The 13,759-nt window shown below is 48.0% G+C and overlaps 1 protein-coding gene across 1 annotated transcript in view; it reads left to right on the forward strand.

Annotated features, from left to right (window-relative positions):
* Positions 1–8,797: 8,797 nt before the first annotated feature.
* Positions 8,798–13,759, forward strand: part of Oca2 (OCA2 melanosomal transmembrane protein) — a 279,134-nt gene continuing 274,172 nt past the window's right edge. The window contains exon 1 of the mRNA XM_028894677.2: positions 8,798–8,947. The gene's annotated coding sequence lies outside the window, so the exon portion shown is untranslated. The remainder of the gene's footprint in view (positions 8,948–13,759) is intronic.

Raw genomic sequence — 13,759 nt, forward strand, 5'->3', positions numbered from 1 at the left:
GGGTCAGGCACACCCTTGGCCCTATTGGCCCTTGGGTAGGAACTGCTGTGTATGGTAAGCTCTCTGCAAAAGGAAGAATAGAGAACAGCATAGGAAGAACTGGAAGGTAGTCCTAGTACACTAGATCTTGAGGTCTGGTACCTGATTGAGGCAAAAATTTGTAGTTCGTATTGGAGGGCAATTTTTGCAAAATAAATTGTAAACTAAGACTGAGATGTCTTTGATTTTTCAGCCATAGGTTCTTCATTTTGGCCCAAGAAGATACCGGGACAACTACATCTTAACTTTAACTTTTTAACCTTATCCAGCTTAAAATGAAGTCAAAATTCATTTTGCTACATCAAAATTTGTGCAGAAAAATCCATGGTAGCAAAGACGGGCCAGCTCTGTAAAACAAATATTTTAAATTGTGGATTTATTGGTTGGATATATCGTGTTTTTTTTTTTTTTTTAACTAATAAAAATGATATTAGGCCGGGCGGTGGTGGCGCATGCCTTTAATCCCAGCACTCGGGAGGCAGAGGCAGGCGGATCTCTGTGAGTTCGAGGCCAGCCTGGGCTACCAAGTGAGCTCCAGGAAAGGCGCAAAGCTACACAGAGAAACCCTGTCTCGAAAAACCAAAAAAAAAAAAAATGATATTAGGTTACATATTTAAAATACACTTAAACCAGCATTCCGCTTGAATTCATAAGAAGTGCGGTACCTGTAGTAATCTATTTTCTATTAATTATAACCAAATGCCTGAAGCTGGCTTAATTTCATAAAGAAGATAGATTTAACCTTTAATCTCAGTACTCGTGAGCTTGAAGCAGGAGGATCGTGGATGCAAGATCAGCTTGGGCTGCTGATTGAGACCTATCATGACTTTTCCTGAAGAGGTGTAAAACAAACTTCCATTCACCTCAGGTAGACACCAACAGACTAAAGAAAAGGTCTGTTCCATCAGGTTGGTAACTGAAGTGTTTATAGGGGTGACATGAATATGCGTTCATGACTTCAAAAGGCAGCTACATCACTGGCAAGTCCCCTGGGCAAATTATGGACAACCACAAAAGCAGCAGCGTAGTGGCGTGGGTTGCTCTGGGTGACTCACTTGGTGTCCTAGTTATCTTTCTGTCATGTGACAAATCACTCTGACCAGAAACAAGTTGGGGAGGGAAGGTCTTCTTTCATCTTCCAGATTCATCATCTAGGGAAGCCAAGGCTTGCTTTCAGGCTCATGGTCGGCTGCACTTCGTATATAGCCCAAGTCCACCTACTTAGGGATGGTACTCACTCACAGTGGGCTGGGACTTCTTGCATCAGTTAGCAATCAAGAAAATGCTCCACAGACATGCCCATAGGTCAGTCTGATGAAGGCAGTTTCTTAGTTGAGGGTCCTACTTCCCAGATGTGTCAAAATGACAACCAAGAATAGCCATCACACCTGGGCAACTTAAAGGAAGCTACAGTACTGAAGAGTCCCTCCCAGACGATGGTTTACCTCTTAATATAACCTCACAGAATGGAGAGGCTTCATTAGGATCTTATTTGTAAACTCCGTCAGTACTGTGAGCTTCATGAGCCCTCTCCAGCCATCCATGAGTGAATGTTAGTAGTCTGATCTCACAAGGATAATAACAGCTACTCTAATTCAGTGCAGCAATGGTTGTGTTCAATCTGGAGGAAATATACATAACACTCCATCTTCCTCAGGCTCTTACATTTTTTTTTCTACCTCTTCTTCTGTAGTTGAGTCTTGATAGGTACAGGGTGATCGGATTGTTTTCTTTCATTTATGGTTGGTCATTGGGCTGCTATGCTATAGCAACAGTCTAGGCCACAGCAACAGACCTTCCTAGCATTTTGACTGCATAGGAGTGTCTGCAGTCACTGCCAGCAGTTAATGTAAGGTACTGCCGTCCACTACAGCTGACAGCAGTTACCTATGGACATAAACACAAGTGTTTAGAAAATAATTTGATAAACACCTTATACCTATTTAATAAAACAATAGCCATAGCCGCCTCACAAGGTATTGGGATTTCCCTACCTCAGGTTTATGGTGCCAAATACAAGCCTCTCCTGTGGAGCTGGCTTTAAATACAGTTGACAAGTAACGGGTGTTCTACTATCGCAGCAGCAGGCGCATCCTGCAAGCCATGCTAGCGGTGTAACATGCAAGGGTCCACAGCCAAGCTGGACGTTGGTGACAGCTCTCCTGCAGCCTGCATACCACCTTTCGATGCTACAAATGCCAGCTCAGACCCAGCCTGATTTTTCTGTCTTACAACCTGCTGTATAGTGAGTGACTTTAGTGATAGAGTGTGTCCAGGATTTCTAAAGGACCATTCCAAGCCAGTGAAGGTTGGTTTGGACGAAAGTATCCCCTTGATAACTTGCAGACCCCGCCATGCTACTGGAGTCCTCTCCAGTTTATTGTTCTTCTCATTTATCGCAATGACTTGGGTAACACCATCTTGTGACTCTATTTTGTGCTTGCTTAGACAGTTCTCAGCTTTCTACCCCACCACAGTGGCATCTACTTCAGCAACACATTTGAGATTTCCGTGGCCTTGACTTTGGCCCAGAGGTATTAGCCAAAGTAAGTAATGTTTTTACAAACTTAACATAAACGAAAATAACTAAAAATAAATGTCACGTTGTGTTTGAAATAATTACTATGCTCTGCCAGAAATGAATGCTTCAAGGTTTACTCTGACCCTCATCTAACTTTGATGTAAGTTATGTTTTTCATAGTTTTTGCCTAAAAAAAGGCTGTATCCTTGAGCTTCGGCACCAATAAACTTTGAGGCATGAACCGGCTCTTGGTCACTTCCCAATAAAGAACTAACACACTTTTAACCAGTGTGGTTGTCTGTATCTTTCTTGCGAGGATTATTACAGTGTAACCTCAGGAAGGTGAGTGATCTGTGTTGTGAAGGCTCGTGACCTCCGTGAGCCCCATCAGCACTGTGAGGGCGCTCTTGTGAGTCTTGTGAGCCTCTTAAGTCTTCAGAGCCATGTCTACCTTCCCTCTTCCCCGGGAGGGAATGTTAATAGGCTTGATCTCTTGAGGGGCTTCTGCATATGAACAAAGCTGCCCTGAATCAAGATAGTCATTGTCATGACTATGACCAACCCAGAGGGAACAGACAGCAGACCCTGTCTCAAAAGAGAGTGGGAGGGAAGGTAGTAGGGAGGGAATAATTTAACACAGCTCAGCTCTGGTGGTGACTTCATGGCAGTTAGCATCACGGTGGCATGCACATGTATGAGGGAGCCAAGGAATGATTGATGGCTCTTTCGTAAAAAGCCTCTTGAAAGAACTAAGTCAAGATCTAGCTACCATAATCTCTTCTGTGGAAACAATGGTGACCTAAGGGCTTTCCTCTAAGCTTCTCTCAGTTCCTTTCACTTCTGACATTGCCACGGAAGACTCACTCAGCTTCTAACACATGAACCCTTAGGGGACAACCCAATTCAAAGCATGGCAATGTCTCATACACTTCACCCTTATGATCCCTGTCAACAGCTGGTTTCCCTGCATGGATGGGCTCCACTCTTGTCCCCAGCAGGCAAGGTGCCTCTCTTCCAAGACTTGGCCAAGACAACTCTTAAGAACTAGGAGGTGTAGAAGTTGCTTATCAGGTTCTTAAGTAGAGAAGTTGGGAAGGGGACTTTTCCCTCCAGAGGCTTGATCCAAGCAAGACCTTAAAAGTAGACCTTTCTGGCTCTGAAAGGCACCTGATGGGCAGCCTGCCTGGCAGGATCACTTAATGGAAGCTATCTCAAAGTCTAGGAACGGGGCCAAGCAAAATGGCTCAGCAGGTAGAGGCACTTGCTGCCAAACCCAATGACCTGACTTTGATCACTGGAAGTGCTGACTCCTGCAAGTTGTTCTCTAGCTACACACATCCTGTGGCGTATGTAAACACACACACACACACAAAATTGTTTAATTTTTTAAAATCTATGAATGGTGGGGAAATGGGATAGGGCACCTGGGTGGTATATGATAAAAATATATTGGATTCATTCATGCATGGAGTTATCAAAGAATAAATAGTATTTTGTTGTTTTTAAATTGACCAAAGGCTGTACCTAACCCAGGGACCGTCTGAGCAAGAGGGTTTTCAGTAGCAATGCCTGGCTTATATTATTATACTCAGTGGATGTGATTTTGCCTGAATGGGTTTGTTTTTATCAGTGAGGTCTGTGCCCAGTCTGTGGTCACTACTGACTGTCCACAGTGATCAGGTACCACTCTCAGGTATAATTAAAAGTCTAAGACTTCCAGAGACAGCTCCTTAAGTCCATATGCTACATGCTATTTGATTTGCAAATCCATTCCTTTGAAGGAGAGAGGTCTGTGGAATGGTGTCCCTTTTTGAAATGCCAGGGTTCTTTGTGAAAACCCCTTTGAATTGCTCTGAATTCAATTAGTGGAGCTGACAGACTCCCCAAGACTCCAAAGGCACCCAAGCCTGAGCAATGTGCTGGGCCTCACTTCGTACATGGATCTACTCACAACATCCACACGGATTAGTCCACCAGAGCAGCCTGGGGAACACGTGAGTGTGAGATTCCTGGGAGTATAAGTTGGCCCTGTGGCCTGGGGTCTTGTGATCCTTTGCCAGTCTCCTTGGTAAAGTTCATGCTTTGGCATTAACATAAGCTGATTAATCCTTAACTTTTTTTTTGGTAGGGAAAGACTTCTGCCTAAGCATTTCTCTCCTCACTAAGATCTTATTGTTTGGGTAGAATCCTTTTCAGTTGAGAGCAAGGCAGTAAAAAAGCTGTGATTCCTGGAGTAGAAGGTACAGTCAGGGGGTGCAGGTGCTGACTGATCCAGGCTCCTTCCCTCCTTGGCTGCAGGAGTATTGCACAGGGTCATTACCTCTGGAAGAAACCAGCCCTAAGGGCTTCTGATCTGGAACCTGCTTTTCCTGGGGACTTGCACAGGATGAAATCTACACCAGCCACCCTGGAGTAGGGTGAGGTTGTGAGGCTAAAGGTTAGGTGGCCAGGCCAGGGTCATGAGGTTGAAAGTCAGGAGGGATGGTGGGCCAGTGAGTGGAACTGCTTCCCAGGAAGTCTCAGGAGCCTATTCCTGGCTGTTTTAGGGACCCTAGCCATTTCTGTCTGCAGAGATGTGCCTTGGGCAGTACAGTGCAGGGTGAAGAGGACCTTCTCATACAGGGGGCCTAGGCTCCCTAGACGTTCTCAGGATAGCTCCTACCCTTCCTAGTGCTATAGGGAGGCAGTTGTGATACCTGAGCTCTGCTGTGGGTGACATAAGTCACATGCTCTACACTTTGCCACCAATATAGGAGTCATCCTTGGCTGCTTCTGCCTATTCTTGCCAACATATCTAGGTGGCCATAGGCATTTGGCTGGCTGTTTATCCTGGTGTAGGCCCTGGTGCTGAGGTCCCAGTGTGGATCCCATGACAGCTAAGAGCAAGAAAGAAAGGCTACCTTCATTGGGTCACCTACACACATAAAACACATGCACACACATACTCAAATTGTACCATGTGAGCAAAGGGATTCTATAAACATGCTGGGATTTACATTCAGGTACTTGAAAACAATCTCCTTTAGGTACAGGCTTGATTTCAATGATGCAGCTATCTACTAAGAAAATAGAGGAGTTCTTCTTTGGAATTTCCTTCTGGAATGTTCTGAGTCATTCAAAGACATGGTCATATCTTGTTTTGCACCTGAACCCTTCTTCACAGTTCAGGAGAAAACTGAGGTCTCTAGGCTAGGTCCTAATCACTTCTGACTGAGGAGGCCTGTTCTCTCTTCAAGGCTCTTAGACCATCCTTGAGTAGTGCCTCTGCAGGATTCAAATGCCACCATTTTCATCTAGTGTCCACTCCTAGCTGCCAAGAAGAAGTCTCATCTAGACACTTCTATCAGCCAAGATAGTTGACTGGTTCTACTGAGAATGCTGGCGATGGATGGTACCTATGTGGCTGCCTATGGATCACAGAGATTTTGTCTTGCTCTCTGGGAGCCTGATCATGTTTCTCCCCAGAGGTCCCAGCCTGTGGTTTTAGGGCGTGAAAATCTGGTTGTTTGAGCCAATCCATAGCAGAGGTAGGATTTTCTCCAGGATCAAGGCCATATAGTCCATCCCTAGAGTTGGGGAATGGAGTCCACTGCAAACAGTTGTCAGCTACACAAACAATATCTGTGAGGCACAGGGAACCTGACGTTTGGCAATGTTTGCACCATTAATGTTTATACTCTTCCTTTTAATAGGTTCCCAATGCTTTCTGTCCCACAACCAGGTTGCCATGCACAGTGGTCATGAGCCATGCCCACACCTGGTACCTAGGCAGTCCAAATTGGGACATCTACAAACCTCATGGTAGGGGTGATCACAACAAGCTTGGTCTCTTCTATGTATAGAAACAAGGTGCTGTGGACACAATCGGTCCCTGCTGACTGGGCAGCCCCTCATACATCCATCACTGTGTAATGTGCTTTGGTTTAAAGGCTGTGTCTTACAAACATCTGGCAGGGTTCTCAACCTTAGCTGGAGAATCTTCTTCTGTGGTGGGTAACAGGTAATGCCATGACTCATGACTGGTCTAAGGGCTGAAAATGAGTGACTGTGGGTGCCGAGTCCTAAATGGGACACTTACATCAATCCCCACATCCAAGGCTCAAAGACCATGGTGGAAGAGGGGGCAGAAGGAATACATGAGTTGGAGGCCGGGGAGAGCTGTGAAAGGCTGTCTCCTGGATGCCACTTGCCTGTTGCATTCGTGGTCTCATTGCCGCTGCGGTGACATATGAAAGACCTGTATGAGGTCAGCAGGCAATACGGATTGAACTCTATGAGTTATAAAATAAACCAAAGGAGAGGATATGGAGGGGAAAGGGATGTTTTGGGAGATGTCTAGGGGAGTGTTGGGGTGGATAGGATCAAGATACATTGTGTATAGGTATGAATTGTCAAAGAACAAATAAACAATATTTAAAAAATAAAAGTTAAAAAGTTTAGGGGCTGGAGAGATGGCTCAGTGATCAAGAGTACTTGCTGCTCTTGCAGAGGACCCATGTTTGGTTCCCAGCACCTAAGTTAGGCAGCTCACAATCACCTATAACTCCAGCTTCAGGGCATCTAATGCTCTCTTCTGGCCTCTGTCACACACACACACAACACACACACACACACACACACACACACACCTAAAATAAATCTTTAAATGTTTTCAAAATTAAATATTCCTAGCCACAGCCAGGCTCCGGGAATAAATGATGCTCCCCAGGAGTTTATTAAGCTCCTCCTACAAGGGGCCTTTTTTTTTTTTTTTTTTTTTTTTTTTTTTTTTTTTTTTCGAGATAGGGTTTCTCTGTGTAGCTTTGCATTTTTCCTGGAACTCACTTGGTAGCCCAGGCTGGCCTCAAACTCACAAAGATCCACCTGGCTCTGCCTCCCTGAGTGCTGGGATTAAAGGTGTGCGCCACCACCGCCGGCTACAAGGGGCCTTTTTGTGCTGTTACTTTGTGGACAAAGTCAAGAGCCTCTGAAGTCCAGCCACCTCCTGTGTGGTGCCCGACACCTGCTTGTGATGTGCCTGTGTGTGGCCATTTCCATGTACAGAGAAGATGTCCACATGCAGTGGGCAGCACAGCTGCTGAGAGACCCTTTTCACCCTTGACTCCTTTTCACAAGTTCCTTATCAGGTTCTGACATAGAGAAGTTAGGGAGGGGGCTTCCCCTGCCAGAGGCTTGAGCCGGCAAGACCTCAGCAGTAGACCTCGCCGGCTCTGAAAGGCACCTGGAAAGGCTTGGCTGAGCCTGTCTGGCAGGCTCACCTAAGAAGCTACCCCGAAATCTCAAAATGGGGGCAAGCAAAATGGCTCAGCAGGTCAAGGCGCTTGCTGCCAAACCCAGTGACCAGACATTGGTCACTGGAAGCCACCTGATGGAAGAAGAAAATTTACTGTAAGTTGTCCCCTAGCTACATATGTCCTGTGGCATGCATGAACACACACACACACACACACACACACACACACACACACACACACATACACATGCATACACAATAGTTAAAATTTGTAAAAATCTATGAATGATTGGGGAGGGGAAGCAGCTCCTTGGGCCATTGCAGAGACTGCTCTACCATTTGCTGATCTGTAGGGAGGCATTGGGGAGCTCTGCTGTGGGCATTTGTGGCATCTTGTAGTTTATGTCTGCATGTATGATGTGTGTCATGTGCCTGCTTCTGTGCTCGTTTGTGTCACTGTGTATGTATGTACTTCATGTGGGTATCGTGTGCATTGGGATTGTGTAGTTTGTGTTTCTGTGTGTCTCAGCCTTCTGTATGGCTTCTGGGTGTTTGTATAAAGTTTGTGTGTTTCCATGTAGCTTATAATTTCTGTTAACAGACTCTGTGTATTTATTCATGTCCATGTGTCTTGTATGAGCGAGCTTTCCTCAGTTGTAACCCGAGGCACCCCCTGGTACCTTGAGAGTCTGAGTTGGAGGAGAACAAGATAATGAGGAAGTTCATCATCTCCAGCAGAGAGTTCTTAAAATGCAGATCAGTTTCCATTTGCTCAGTTCTTGTTTTAAGGAAAAAATCTGCCAGGTCCTTGGCCACCTGTGAAGTGGGGCTTGAGCTTGACACACGTGCCTGGGATTTTACAAAAGCCTGGCTTCTGCAGCAAGGCTCTCTACTTCCCAGAGTTCCCTGAAGCTCTCTCATGCTGCTGGACCAGTCTCAAGTGGGGGTTGGGGGCACTGAGCCTTCCTGCTCCGTGAAGGTCGGTGGGCGTGGCCAGCAGAGGGTGGGGTGAGGAGCACAAGCCATCCAACCTCCTAGGGCTGCAAGTGCCTGCTGAGAAATCTTACCCCCAGGGTTGTGTCCCAGCCACCACTCACAGCCTTTGGATTTGGACACTAGACTTCGCTGCTGGAGAAAGATCAGCAAGTCATCAGGTAAAATGGTGTCTGGGAGTCGGGTGGTAATAGCTTCCTATTCTGGGGTGCTAGCAGGGTAACAAGTCGATAATGAAAATGTGCAGATAAGGAGATTGAGCAGTTTGTATGAGCATTTCTGATTTTACTGGGGAGCCCAGCAGCAGCAGCAGCAGCAGCAGCAGCAGCAGCAGCAGTTTCAGACCATAGCTCCCTGGAAGTCTGTGTCCCAGGACAAAAGGGAATGAGGTAGGGAATTTGGAAATCAGAGCCTGGCCATTGGGCATTTCTTCGGAATGGAGCTCACTGAAGTGAGAGCATTAAACCATCAAAGTTGCTGCTTTTCATCTAGTCACGCACAGTGAAATAAACAGGATCCACATAGCCAGCACTTTTCCATGACATGGTTATTAAGCACAGAAGTCTGAGTGAGTGGACATCCTTGGGAAATCAGAGCCCTGGGGCTCAGTTACGTCCCTCTAGCTTGTAAAACTTGCTCAATGTCTTTAACCTTCAGTGATGTTTGAGGAACACTGACTTAAACCAATGTGACAATTCTACAAAGCCTAGGTTCGGGCTAATAGCAGTGAACCACAGCTGCCCACTGAAGCCACCATGAAAATTCCATTCCCTGAGGTTTGCTTGCTGACTGGTGCCTGAGCTGGGCTGGCAACAAGGCCAGCCTGGATGCCTGTGAACTTTAGTGTAGCTGGTGATACCAACTCGCCTCTGGAAGTTTCTGAAGATCCAGTCTGCAAACAGAGGAAAGCTCCAGAAGGTAGAAAAGGGTTTTAGGCTGTGTTTCCAAACTCTTGAGTACAGTTGTTCACCTTGGGTGTAAAATGGGGGTGACTTAGGAACATACGCTTTCTTGGCATCCCCAACCTCATGGCTCAGTTAGGTGAGTTCTAAGGACATGAGCAACTATTGTGACTGCCACTGGAGACCAGCAATGTCCTTGCCTGGAACCTTGGCCAGTATATGGCCAATGTGTATTTTGAAAAGATGGTGTGGGCTAGGAGGTAGGGGGCAAGACATGAGGGCTCACACAAACCCCTGCCTGCTGAAAGAGGTCTGCTTGTCTCAAAACAAAACCAAACAAATACACAGACCTGAAACCCCAAGTGGCTGCTGGGTCAGGGCAGGGAGCATTTTGCTAGTGATGAATCTTCAGGGAAAATGTGAGACGCGGAGATAGTGGCTTTGGATATGTGGTGGGGTCGGGCATGGGGGCACCATGGGATCGCTAAGGGAAGTTTGGGGAGTCTGCAGGCATCTGAGCACCTTTGCTTCCACGGAGACCAGAGACAAAGAAGACACAGAGCTGCAGAGGAGCTGTGGAGGTGGAGTGGGGTGTCCTAGGTGAGGAGAGGGAAGAAGGGTCTTTAAGTTGGAGGTAAGCCTGCAATGTGGTCCTATAAATGCCAGGGTCGAAGGCTAGAGGTTTAGGAAACAGCTGGGGCCTCGAGGAGGGAGCCTGGTGTGTTTGTTCTGAGGTATGGGAAACAAGAGGGCCCTCCCTACCCCCCAACTGCCTTGAGCTGCCAGTCTTCCGTCCTTGCAGGATGTTGGCTTTCCAGGTGGTTTGATGAGGAATTTTGTCATCTTTTCTGACTGTCCTTCCTAGGGGTGGGCAGAGGCACTCCCTGATACCCCAAGAGGTCCTGCCACCCTCAATTAGATGGCTTGTCCTTGCCTGGACACAAATGCGGTCCAAGGCCTCCAGGGATCGAGGGAACTTACCTGGCTGGGGTCTGCCAGAGGGGTCCTGCTCTCAGCCCTGCCTGCTGCAGGTGATGGACGTGGTGGGGTGTGGTGGTGGTGGTGGTGGTGGTGGTGGTAAGGATGTGTTCTGCAGTGCCGAGGGGATCACACTCAGGTGGTGCTTGGGTCTTTCCTACTTGAGGCAAGGCTCAGGGTTTCCAAGCTGATCTGCAAGGTGTGCCAAGGAAAGCCAGCACAGCAGTGGACAATGAGCCGAGCCACTGGAGCCCAAGGGTCAGATAGCCTTTGCTGCACATGGGGGGTCTGGTCCCAGGAAAGTCAGGGGGCCCAGACCCTTGCTGTGCATTTCACATGGCTTTCTCTTCCTTACCTGGCGGCTATGATCCCTTCAGGGAACTGTCTCTGGTCTGGAGACCCTGTGGGTGTTTCTAGAACAAAGCCCTCTTCACCCTAAGACCTCTTGTTGCACAGAGAGGGCCACTTCCTGGTGCTACCCCAGCCTGTCCTTCCTGGTTGCAAGGGGACTCTTTAAAACACGAAGTGATTAATAGCCATGCCACTTGGTTGAATGATCCAGAAGCTTCCATCAAGTTCACATGCTGGAAAAAAAAAAAAAAAAACAGACTGAAGGAATAAATAGAACAGCGGTCTGTGTCCTGGCCTTGCAGAGGGACAGAGAAACAACTTGACCCATCTGCCCTTGGTGGGACATGCATTTGGCCCTGTGTGTGCATCTTGGGTTTCCTGAACTAGACAGGCTGTGCCAAACTCAGCCGTTTTGTCTGGAGGCATGCCTACTCTGCCCCCTCCGCCCCCCCTCCATCCCCCGTCCCTCAGTGGACATGAAAGGACTGTAGAGTCATAGCAGACCTGGCAAGCTAATCCCTACAACAGCTCTGCACCAACAGGATGGTCTGGGATTGTGATGATCCGCATAGAGAAGAGGCAATAACGAGAATTCTCAGGACCCAGAATGGATTGGTTATAGTGAGACATCAAGGGATCCGGCATCAGTGTCATGTTCAGCACACACAGTGTGAGATAAGAAGGCATCAACCTCCCCAGCTCAACATAGTAGAGACTGGTTGTTTACCAAGGAGCCGCTTGCTGAGGTACGGCTCTGCTGACCTGGCATCACTGCTTGGACCTCCCCACCTTTCTACTTCCTGTCCCTCAAACCTCCTCCAGTTTGTTTGCAGCGAAACTGATCTCTGCTCCATTAACGCCAGCCACCTCACTATGTCAGAACTGCTAGCCATGTCCCCCAGACCCCTGAGGAAGAGCTGAGACAGTCTCAGTCCTGGTCAGGACTTAGGGTATACAGGCCTGGTTTGAACATCCGGGACAGTTCTTCTTATCCATCCTCTTCTAAAGCATGCCAATTGGTGTTCCATTATGGCCAGATGTGATGCCAATGACAGATGGCACCGGGTGGAGAAGATCCAGAAGCAGAAATCTCTCCTCCTCACCCTGCTCTGGATAGTGCCCCACCCTGTGTGTTGTGCCTCAGCCTTTGGCTGGCCTAGTATCCAGTGATCTTCTGATTAAGTCCCTCTGCTATGTGTTTGGCAAGTCCCTGTGAGGCTGATCAGGGATCCACAGTGATTTAGAGCAAGGTTGGTGAGCACCGCCTGGGCAAGGTGACGGCCGGGTGTAGAGGGCTTAGGAGAGAGAGGAGAGAAAGAGCATCTGCAGGAGGGGCCGTGGCTGCAGGGAGCTTGCTGGACCTGTAGGGGGTGCAAGTGCTGCTACAAGGCTGGTGGGGAAGGAGACAGAACTGGGGGAAGGTGGGTAGCAGCCACAAAGGGTGATGTATGGTCAAGTATGAAGATGGCAAGGTTCCGCTGAATCTGGATCATTTGTTATTTTCTTTTCAAAAAAAAACCATGGAATCTATTTGTTTTCCTTCAAACGCAAGGATGATTAAGTTATTTTTGGTGTAAGTTTTGCTGAGAAAGAGCTGTCTGTGGCCAGCCTGGGGTACAAGGCCATCCATGTCCTCACATGTGAAGTCTTCAGGGTGCATATTACATGCTCCTGGCAGGGCAGGTTCATGGCGCCCAGTAGGGCTCAGGCAAGCTGAGGCTATGAACACAAGGCAGTGCTCACACTATTATGAACTGAGGGAGCCTGCCCTCTCTCCCACAAAGATGGACTGGTGCTAAGGTGGCAGTGTGACTCCAGAGGCCAGGCCATATGGAAGTTCCCAAGAAGACCGGTCGTGGGTTGGGTTCCCAGAGGACAAACTAGGACTGGGGTGTTCCAGTGTAACAGATGAGGCCCAGATGGGAACATCTGGATTTAGAATGTGTTCAGAAGAACTAGATAAAACATGTGTGCCAGGTGAGCAATGCCTGCATTGTCCCCAAAAGAGAAGACCACAGGAAGTGGGCAAGTGATGGCAGGTTCATGCTGAGTCAGGGTGTTGGGTGTGTCCATTGGAGACGACTGAGCTCAGGGCCAGGCTGGACTTGGAGACCATCTCCATCAGGTGACTGATATTGGAAGCTGCAGTGGGGTCTCTTGGGGAGGCTGCTGGGTTTGAAGTGAAGCCAAGAAGAGGAGGAGACAGTACCTAAAGAAGAAGAGCTAGAAACCCCAGAGAAGCACCCCGAGGCCAAACCTCAGCAGGCATGGGGCAGCTTCTGGGAGTCTGAGAGTGGGGTGGGCTCCAGGAGTTATCAGTGACTCTCACAGGCATATCAGCCATCCAGGTGGGAGGGCAGAAGCCTGGAGGAAGTAGGCTTGAGGGGAGTGGAGAAGAACCTGGCAGCCTGGAGAAGATCTGCTCAGGAGGAGACAAGCTGAGCAGAGGTTGTAGGCTGAAGAGTGCCATACACTCATAAGAAATAATCCAGAGAGAACCCATGTGGCCTGAACCCAGTGTCTTTCAGTGCTAAAAGCATGTGAGAGTTATAGTGGGACATGACAACCAGGACACAGACATTGACGCGATCAGGGTCCATCTTAACCCTTGCATGGTCCTGGCCTATACTTCCATCCCTGCTCAGCGGCAGGTGCACTGATCTGCTCTCCCGGTCTATCCTGTTGTCATCTCAAGGATGCTGACACATGGAACCATATGGCATGTGGCCTTCTGAGATTTGT

This window comes from Peromyscus leucopus, chromosome 1 (assembly GCF_004664715.2).
Source record: "Peromyscus leucopus breed LL Stock chromosome 1, UCI_PerLeu_2.1, whole genome shotgun sequence".
Lineage (NCBI taxonomy): Eukaryota > Metazoa > Chordata > Mammalia > Rodentia > Cricetidae > Peromyscus > Peromyscus leucopus.